This window comes from Pongo pygmaeus, chromosome 3 (genome assembly GCF_028885625.2).
Source record: "Pongo pygmaeus isolate AG05252 chromosome 3, NHGRI_mPonPyg2-v2.0_pri, whole genome shotgun sequence".
Classification (NCBI taxonomy): domain Eukaryota; kingdom Metazoa; phylum Chordata; class Mammalia; order Primates; family Hominidae; genus Pongo; species Pongo pygmaeus.
Window position 1 is genome coordinate 86,572,753 of NC_072376.2, and position 10,552 is coordinate 86,583,304.

Below are 10,552 nucleotides of genomic sequence, written 5' to 3' on the forward strand. Positions count from 1 at the left end.
AAAGGAAAGGCAGTTTGTGTGTGTGTGTGTGTGTGTGTGTATGATTCAGCTTCCACACTTAACTTTTCTCTTTTGGCATAGTGAATTTGGGGTCTGGAGATTTATTTTCCTTTTACAAATCTGATTTTTTCTTGTCCTGTACCCTGAAGATAAGCAGTTTATATATGAATACATAGTCAGGGTGAGGGAGGCCACCCGCAACAAAAGGAAAGGCAGTTTGTGTGTGTGTGTGTGTGTGTGTGTGTGTGTGTGATTCAGCTTCCACACTTAACTTTTCTCTTTTGGCATAGTGAATTTGGGGTCTGGAGATTTATTTTCCTTTTACAAATCTATCAAATGGAATTCAGCTTTGGTAATCAAAAAATTCATTCAACAACCATATATTTACTGTCTACTACATGCAAAACAATGCACTAGAGACAGCAGGGTATCCAAACACAAGGAAGGCGTCATTGTGGCTTCAAGAATATTCAAACCTGGCATTGAGGAGGACACAACTTTTAAATCAGCACTAAGAAGGGCAATAGCTAGTACTTACTGAGTAACTTATATGCGCCAGGCAATGTTCTAAAATTTTTTACTTTAGTACTTTCATTTTCACAACTGTCTTATCATCTCATTTTATATATGAGAAACTTGCTCAATATCACACAATTACTTAGCAGTGGAGCCTGTATTCAAAGGCAGACATCTAAGAACCTTCACTTACTTCTAGTGTGCCATACAGCCTTTCTGATACAAAACAAATGATATATGTAAAACATTATGGGGATTTTTAAAGATGTAAAAATACACACCCAACTGTAAAATCACAACTTCTTAAATGCGATGGTTTTGCAAATAAAAGTTGAACTATAATTGAGATTTTAACATCTAAACACAGGGATGATGGCAACCAGTTTAGAATTAGAAGGGGAACAAAATCTGGAAGTCAACAGTTAGAGTGGAGAAAATGTTTTGCTATGATTATTAGAAAGTCAATTATAACCTGTCTTTTGAGACATTTAACAATGAAGAAAAGGTGAAACTGTTAAAGGTTGTAATAAAGTGGAGGACTTTGTGAGGGCTCGGGGAAGATGGGACTTAAGTATGGTGAGAAAGAAAAGAAAGTACTAGAATAAGAGACTGGTAAAGATTTAAGGGAGAATAATAACCAGACGAGACTCAGAAGGAGGTAAGAAGCAAGTCAATAAAGAATACATGAAGAGGGGCCAGGAAGAAGGAGTCTTCTTTTTAAGAAATGGCAATGAAGAACAATGTGGTAAATGAGTTAATGTAAAAAGTCAGAGGATATAGAAAAAAGCTAATATAGTTAACAACATCTTAAGTTCTGATTTAAGAACAAAAAGTACTCATAAAAGATATTTCTCAGTTTACTTTCTTTACATGGTTCTTAAATAATGCCTCCAAAATTACTGTTTATTTATTTATTTTTTTGAGATGGAATTTCACTCTTGTTGCCCAGACTGGAGTGCAATGGTGCGATCTTGGCTCACCGCAACCTCCGCCTCCCGGGTTCAAGCGATTCTTCTGCCTCAGCCTCTCGAGTAGCTGGGATTACAGGCATGTGCCACCATGCCCAGCTAATTCTGTATTTTTTTAAATAGAGACGGGGGTTTCTTCATGTTGGTCAAGCTAGTCTCAAACTCCCAACCTCAGGTGATCCGCCTGCCTCAGCCTCCCAAAGTGCTGGGATCACGGCGTGAGCCACCGTGCCTGGCTTGTTTTTTATTTATATATTTATTTTATGGCGCAAAATGATCAGTGAGGTCAATAGACATTTACCAATTAATTTATTTACCAAATATTTATTGAGCATGTATTGTGTGTCAGATACCATGTTAAGTACCAAGAATATAAAATAAATCAAAAAAAGAATTATCTCTTTCTTCTACAGCTTTCCTTTTTTGTTAATTAATTTATTTATTATTATTATACTTTAGGTTTTAGGGTACATGTGCGCAATGTGCAGGTTAGTTACATATGTATACATGTGCCATGCTGGTGTGCTGCACCCACTAACTCGTCATCTAGCATTAGGTATATCTCCCAATGCTATCCCTCCCCCCTCCCCCCACCCCACAACAGTCCCCAGAGTGTGATGTTCCCCTTCCTGTGTCCACGTGTTCTCATTGTTCAATTCCCACCTATCAGTGAGAATATGCGGTGTTTGGTTTTTTGTTCTTGCGATAGTTTACTGAGAATGATGATTTCCAATTTCATCCATGTCCCTACAAAGGACATGAACTCATCATTTTTTATGGCTGCATAGTATTCCATGGTGTATATGTGCCACATTTTCTTAATCCAGTCTATCATTGTTGGACATTTGGGTTGGTTCCAAGTCTTTGCTATTGTGAATAATGCCATGATAAACATACATGTGCATGTGTCTTTATAGCAGCATGATTTATAGTCCTTTGGGTATATACCCAGTAATGGGATGGCTGGGTCAAATGGTATTTCTAGTTCTAGATCCCTGAGGAATCGCCACACTGACTTCTACAATGGTTGAACTAGTTTACAGTCCCACCAACAGTGTAAAAGTGTTCCTATTTCTCCACATCCTCTCCAGCACCTGTTGTTTCCTGACTTTTTAATGATTGCCATTCTAACTGGTGTGAGATGGTATCTCATTGTGGTTTTGATTTGCATTTCTCTGACGGCCAGTGATGGTGAGCATTGCCAAGTCAATCCTAAGCCAAAAGAACAAAGCTGGAGGCATCACACTACCTGACTTCAGACTATACTACAAGGCTACAGTAACCAAAACAGCATGGTACTGGTACCAAAATAGAGATATAGATCAACGGAACAGAACAGAGCCCTCAGAAATAACGCCGCATATCTACAACTATCTGATCTTTGACAAACCTGAGAAAAACCAGCAATGGGGAAAGGATTCCCTATTTAATAAATGGTGTTGGGAAAACTGGCTAGCCATATGTAGAAAGCTGAAACTGGATCCCTTCCTTACACCTTATACAAAAATCAATTCAAGATGGATTAAAGACTTAAACAAAAGCCCTAAAACCATAAAAACCCTAGAAGAAAACCTAGGCATTACCATTCAGGACATAGGCATGGGCAAGGACTTCATGTCTAAAACACCAAAAGCAATGGCAACAAAAGCCAAAATTGACAAATGGGATCTAATTAAACTCAAGAGCTTCTGCACAGCAAAAGTAACTACCAGCAGAGTGAACAGGCAACCTACAAAATGGGAGAAAATTTTCGCAACCTACTCATCTGACAAAGGGCTAATATCCAGAATCTACAATGAACTCCAACAAATTTACAAGAAAAAAACAAACCCCATCAAAAAGTGGGCGAAGGACATGAACAGACACTTCTCAGAAGAAGACATTTATGCAGCCAAAAAACACATGAAAAAATGCTCACCATCACTGAGCTTTCCTTTTAATGGGAGAAGCAAAGAAACAGATATATGAAAAAGTGATAAGTTTTATGATAGAATAAGTCCAAAATGTAATGCAAGGTTATCACTCAAGTAACCTAACATGGTCCAGGAAGATCATGGAAGACTTCTGAAGGAAGTGGTATTTAAGTAGAGATAATTTGAGAGTTGACCAGGACAAGAAATAAGCAAAAGTACCAATTAACTTGATCTCAAGTGTCATATAAAATATTTTGAATTCAAAAGTCACAAAAGTGGAAATGTTATATAACCCCAAGGCTTCAACCCTCAAATTTACCCTCTAACATAAAAAAAAATTCCTACCTTGTTGTTGTACTATTGAGTTTGATTTAGTTTTTTCCTTCTAAATATATTTTATTGACCTGTGATTTTGGAGGGTCAGGGTTTCTCAGAGCTTCCAGAGACCTTGGTACAGCAGATGTGTTAACAAAGAGCAGAAAGTTTCATCTTTGAGGGCTCTAATGTTCATGAAACTGGCGTTACAGGTAGCTATAAAGAGAAGGGTAGCTATAAATGAACAACCATTTGTTTTGGAGACCTATGGTACGTACATGGGATGTATGTTTTCCAAGTCCAAAGACACACCTTGTCATCTAGGTAGGACACAGATGGCCTCTAGGGAATTGGCTCAAACTTTACATAAAACTTAGATATTCTGTTGGTGAGATTTGGAGTTTCATTTAACTTCATTTTTTTCATATACTCTTAAGAATACAGTTGCATTGAGTCAGAAAGAACAGATCTAAAGTATTATTTCTTCTGGTACAAACGTGGAAAGTTAACTGGATTTTATATGTAAGTGTGTTTTGGAAGACATCTTTAGAGGAAGGAAAATTAATGGTGTTCCAGGAAGTTGGTGGGGTTGACTGGTGAGATGACAAGCATTTTGAGGGATTCTGAGGCTGGATTTATAGTCTGAGAGAGACACAGTCACTTGAAAGTAGAGTCTAGGAGCCTTAAGAATGATTTTCTTTCATTTCATCATTTTTCTGATATGCCATTCTGAGGTTCAAATCAGTTCAAGTTCCATAGCACCATGTTAACACTGAGCACGTTGACTCATATTTGTTTCTCAGTCTCAGCTTTTAGCCCTCACTGAAGATAAAAGTTTTTCCCCCAAAATTGAGGTAGATTGGAAAGGAATAAGAAGAGAGACCAATAAATTAAATAAGGACTGAATGTAATATTAAGTATAGAATCTTAGAGAATCACTTTGTTCCTAATCTCATTATTGCAATGTGCAAGAATACTTAAGAAGAAATAATGTTTATAAGTGCTATGTAGTATTAGAGAAAATTATTTTTGATGTTTCTTTCAAATTAAATAGAAAAATGTAAGTATGCATGTCATAGTAAGATTTACCGTAAGTAGCTTTCTATCCCATTCATTTGAATATATCGTAGGTTAGACAAAGGCCCACATGGAAGAATGATTTATCTGTACTACCTGAGTTTTACACTTACACTTTGACAACTAACAAGAGGCCCAGGCCGTAAATGTCCTCATTCTGAAGCTCACTCATACCCATCCTCACTTATGGATAATTTGGAATTAGAAGAAATACATGATTTTATACATCTGTAATTTGACTTATATCCTCTCTATGCTTCTGAACTTTCTCTTGAAAGGTTACCGGTGATCTCATTACTGCCACATCTTTTCCTCCATTCCTATTGTTTTGACGTCATTGTTCCACCTGCTATTGGTGCCTATGCTTCCTCTTGGGAACACCCACCTCCTTCTCCTTTGAGAATCCAGCGCTATCATGATTACTCTCTTACCATTTTTAACTCTTTTGTATCTCCTGGCCCTAAACAAATATCTGATGTGTATTATTGTCAATGATTATATCTTATAGTTTTGTCTCACTCTTTTATTAAACATAATCTTATTGGAGTCCCATGAAGGACAAAAGCAACTATCTGCAAGGTGTAGAGATGAGGCTAATATAGTTTCAATGTCATAAGGCCAAGGGACTCAGAAATGGTGAGAGACAGGATTCAAACCTAGGACTTCTGACTATTAATTTGGTGTCTTTTTGGCTTGACTGATTATTTTCTTTTCTGGTTTTTAGAATATTCAATTTATATACTTTTCTCCCATCAGAAAAATTGAAACTTTCTTTATGAATGTGGTTTGGGTCATACAACAAGATTGACTTCTTAATCCTCAGCAGGATCTGGATTTTCTAGCTCCTAAATCCTCAGATTGTGTTCTGTGGAGTTCATGATTCATATGTTTTAAGCAAAGGGAGGAACATAAAAAAAGGAAAAAAAAAGCCTAAGCAAAAATCTTAGGAGAGATGAAGTCAAGATTTTAGAAAACCGGAGAAACCTGTTTATAAGATGTATAACTTTTCCATATCCTGAGGACATTATCTGTGCTATCACTCTAGAATATTTTAGCCAATACCTTTGCACACTTGCCTAAGGTTGCCTAATGTTTAAAGGCACATACAGGTCAAGAGATAATGAAGTTGTGGTTCTATATTCTTAAAGTGGTACTAAGTAAGCTATGTGATTAGAGATCATGTAGTTCAAGCCTACATTTTAAGGATGAGAAATGTCTGATTCAGAGAGGTTAAATAACCTACGCAAGATCAGGTAACAATTTATTTTCAGAGTCAGGATGAGAGCTTGAATCTAGAATGTATAGTTCAATATTCTTTCTCTTTCTGTGTTTTACTTAAGACTAAAGCTGTTTGCTTGTAAAGCTGCATTGATTTGGGATTCTTTCTGGACCAAATGAATTAGAATCCTGGAAAGGTAAGGCCCAGATATAATTATATATTTTTGAAGCTGACCAAATGGTTTAAAAATGTATCCACAGGTGAGAACCAGAGTTCAATAAACTTACAATAAAATTTTAATAATTTACACAAATAATCCCTTACAGAGTAAGATGCCCTAGAAGATATAATCTTATTTAAGTGTAATTTTATTGGGGGCTATTTAAGTTCAAATATATATTACAAGTAATAAAGACTTTAATGGCTATTGTTTTATTGCATTCACTAGCAATGTTTTACTGTCTGTTGGTGGTACTGATAAACAGAGAAAAACATACTAACCATGAAAAAATTCTTGGAGCTTTTGTGGCATTGCACTCAGTCATCTGTGTATTTTACCTCCAGAGTCTGCATAAATTCGGTACTGCTTATTGAATCTTAGATATAGGAAGTAATTCAGATATCTTTAAGGAGATTGAAAGACAAGAAGATTTCAAGTTTAAATATCTACTATGTATGTTTTATCCTTTTTCTACATCTGAGAAGAACATTAACATTAATATTTGTAAAAATCACATAAATCCACATATGATTATGAAATAATCATATAAATGACTGACAAGTAAAATGCAAAGTTCCTCGGATTAAATATATGCATTTAAATGGCTGTCTTGTGGTTGCAAGAGACATAAAATGTTGAATGAATGGCTTTTTGAAAGTTAGCATTTTAACTGTTAAATGTTGCTTAAGGAGTAGGAAACATACAATTATATGCAACTAGGTGTTAGCTAAACATAAAACATGAAAAAGCAGTCCTTTAAGTAGGTATAGCTGCATTCCTAATTCATCATCACTGTGTGTATAAATTACTGCTGTGTGGGTTTGCATAAGTGACTGAAGGGGAGGTTCTTCTATTATTAGGGCGCAACTCATGGCAAGTATAACAAGCAGCAGCTTCAGAATCATCTAGTTTCCTAAAATCAAATAGTATCTGGCCTTTTAATATTTTGTGATTACTGGGTAATTTTCCAGAGAATTATGTTGATGAAATTAATGGATGGTATTTTTGCTGTGACATTTTTAGAATAAAATGGTTTTCATAAACACAATGAGCAATAAAAAAGTGTAATTAGCAAATGCTTTAGCAATGGAAACTGGAAGATTGGCAAACATGATTTTCTTCTTGATAAAAAGACAACAACATATAAATTTCTTTTTCAGAAAAAATAAAAACTATCTGCAAAGGAATATGAATGTTCTTTGCAAGTAATCTGAGACTAAAAAACTCCAGAAACATGGATTTTAATTTAAAAAATGAGAGGATCATATGTATAACAAACTCAACTTTAGGTGCACTTAATGCTACAGGTTAAAGCAATATAATATAATGGCAAAGAGCATAGATGCTATAGTCAGGCTGCCTGGTTTGAATCCCATCTCAGCGATTTATGAGCTAAAGAACCTTGGGCGAATTTCTTAATCCTTTTTGCTTTAATCTATAAAATGAAATAAAAGAGTACTTACTTCATAGGGCTATTTTGAGGAATAAATAAGCAGATATATTTATATTTTATTTTATTTTACTTTTTTGAGACAGGGTCTTACTCTGTTGTCCAGGCTAGAGTGTAGTAGTGTAATCATGGCTCACTGTAGCCTTGACCTCCTGGGCTCAAGTGATCTTCCCACCTCAGCCTCGGAGTAGCTGGGACTACAGGCATGTGCTACTTTGCCTGGCTAATTTTTTTTTTTCATTTTTTGTAGAGACAAAGTCTCACTGTTTCCCAGGCTAGTATCAAACTGCTGAGCTCAAGTAATACTCCTGCCTCAGCCTCCCAAATTGCTGAGATTACAGTCATGAGCCACAGTGGCTGGTCACGAAATATATTTTGAACCACTTAGTGAGTTATAAGTATCATGTAGAAATATTTGCTGCTATTATTCTTATTATTTGTTATATCTCATTTAGATTTGAGAACAAGTATCCATTACTTTCATGTTCCTTTCCACCCATGGTTTTGAATAAATAGAATAAATTGTATTTTAATGAATCCTCTCATCTAATCAGCTCTTGGCTAATCAGCCATCCATATCAGTCACTCAACACTCAAATGGTATGTAAATTTTTAAATGCATTGGAGTCATTTTCAATTTCAGAAAAACTCTCAAAATATCAAGTTAATCAGTAAGAAAATGTAATTTAGATTTCAGTAAACTTTAAAACTTCCTTAGTTCTTGTTTTCTTCTACATCTAATTATCTATTGAAAGAAAAACAAGAGAATTTTCTTTTTGAGTTCTTAAACCAATTCAAGAATGGATTAGTCCACAGGAAAAATATTTTTTAAAAACCTATGATAAAAGCTGTTTGAGTAAAATAGAGTATTACTACATTCAATATATGTTCCTTCCTTTTCTCTATTTTGTCTCTAACTGGATTGTTTTTGGGGTTCAGAATTGCAACTTTCTCTATATCTACGTATATCTCTATAAAAAATGCTATTACAGGCCAGGCATGGTGGCTCACGCCTGTGATCCCAGCACTTTGGGAGGCTGAGGCAGGTGGATCACCTGAGGTCAGGAGTTTGAGACCAGCCGGACTTACATGGTGAAATCCTGCCTCTACTAAAAATACAAAATTAGCTGGGTATCGGGGTGCATGCTTGTAATCCCAGCTACTCTAGAGGCTCAGGCAGGAGAATCACTTGAACCCAGGAGACGGAGGTTGCAGTGAGCCAGGATTGTGCCATTGCACGCCAACCTAGGCAACAAGAATGAAACTTCGTCTCAGAAAATATATATATATCATAAAAGGCATAAATTTTTCATTTACATGGAGCTTGCTAAAAATATCCCGTATGGTTAACATGCAATTAAATTTATAATGTTAATTAAAAAATTAGCTTCTGCTAGAACAGAATTCATATTTAAGGTCTTTTTTTATATTAAATGTAACAATTTTATCTTGAACACGTTCCTACATTTTTCAAGTTCTTAATTGTAAAAAGGCAACCCAATACCATTTTATCTCAGTGGTTTTTGCTAAGGACTAAAAAACAACTTAAAACATTTTGTGTTACGTAAAAACTAATTCACTCAAGTAGCTATGCTCATTTTTTTAGTTAGAAAAGCAGTAATTTCATAATAAATAAGTGCCAGTTATAGTCAGAAGAAACAATAACCTAAGGGAAAGAGGAAGAGATGGAAGAATTGTAACGTGTTCTATGACCTCGTCTGTTGCTAAATGCTAGTTCTATGGGTAGAGCCCAGGGCTTCGTCTGAGTGCAGTCTACAATAGGTTTAATACTGATATCAGTTTAGGGCCTGTGTGTGTATGTTCCCAGTCTAGGATTTTCTAATTTTTCTCATAAGAGGACTCCCTTTTAATTTAAAAGGATTATCTTTTGCAAGGCTCTTCTTCCCGATTTAACGGCGCTTATACGTTTGTTATATATCAATTAAAAAAACACATGCCACAAAGCCTTTATGAATTCAGTATCAATTTAAAATGAATACATGTTACTAATCACAATAGAGACAATGTATGTTTAAAATAGTATTTATATATATGTGTGTGTGTGTGTGTCTTTAGTCTATAGATAATTCGATTTACCAACCCCTTGGAAAGGAAGTCCAGTACATCTCAAACTGGGAATTGCTGACATTGCTGATGTATTAAAGTGACTTCCTAATCGGAAAATTCTATATGACCTGGTTATTTTCTTCCCAAACCATTCTATCTTTAAATAAGCTTTGTGCCTTTAAGAGGAATTATGATTATACCTCATACTATGTATATATATTTAAATGAACAATTAATGAAAATTGTTTCCAATTATTTTTAAAAAAAAGAAGAAGAATACTATTTTGCGGAGGCAGTGCGTGCAAATCCTCTGATGTGTCATGGTGGAGTCATTCTCAAAATCTAATGGCTAGAAAATTGAGTAAACATAGAACTAATAAAGAAAAGATTTCTTCACATCATATAAAATCAGCCTACAGAAGAGCACATTGCTGTGGAAAATTTTGAGACAAGCACAAGGATTTTTTTTCACAGTGATGATATCTCATGCTTGCAGGCATTAGTTACAAAGTGAAAAAATTCCTCTTCACTTATCAATACCATAGAGGTGACTGTTGTCAATTATTGTCAGCATGACCCCATTCTCCCCATCACATCCCCACCATCTTTCTTATCAGCATAAAACACACTATATTTAAAGAAACAAGACATTAATCAGGATTAAAAACTCTTCCTCTCACTCTTTGCAAGTACCTGATAGAAAATGCTCCCAGTTGACATTCCATTCATTTGAATTCTGCTTTCATTCCTCAAAAACACTGGGACTATTATTTTTTTTTTCCAGATCCAATTTGTAGGACAAAAGCC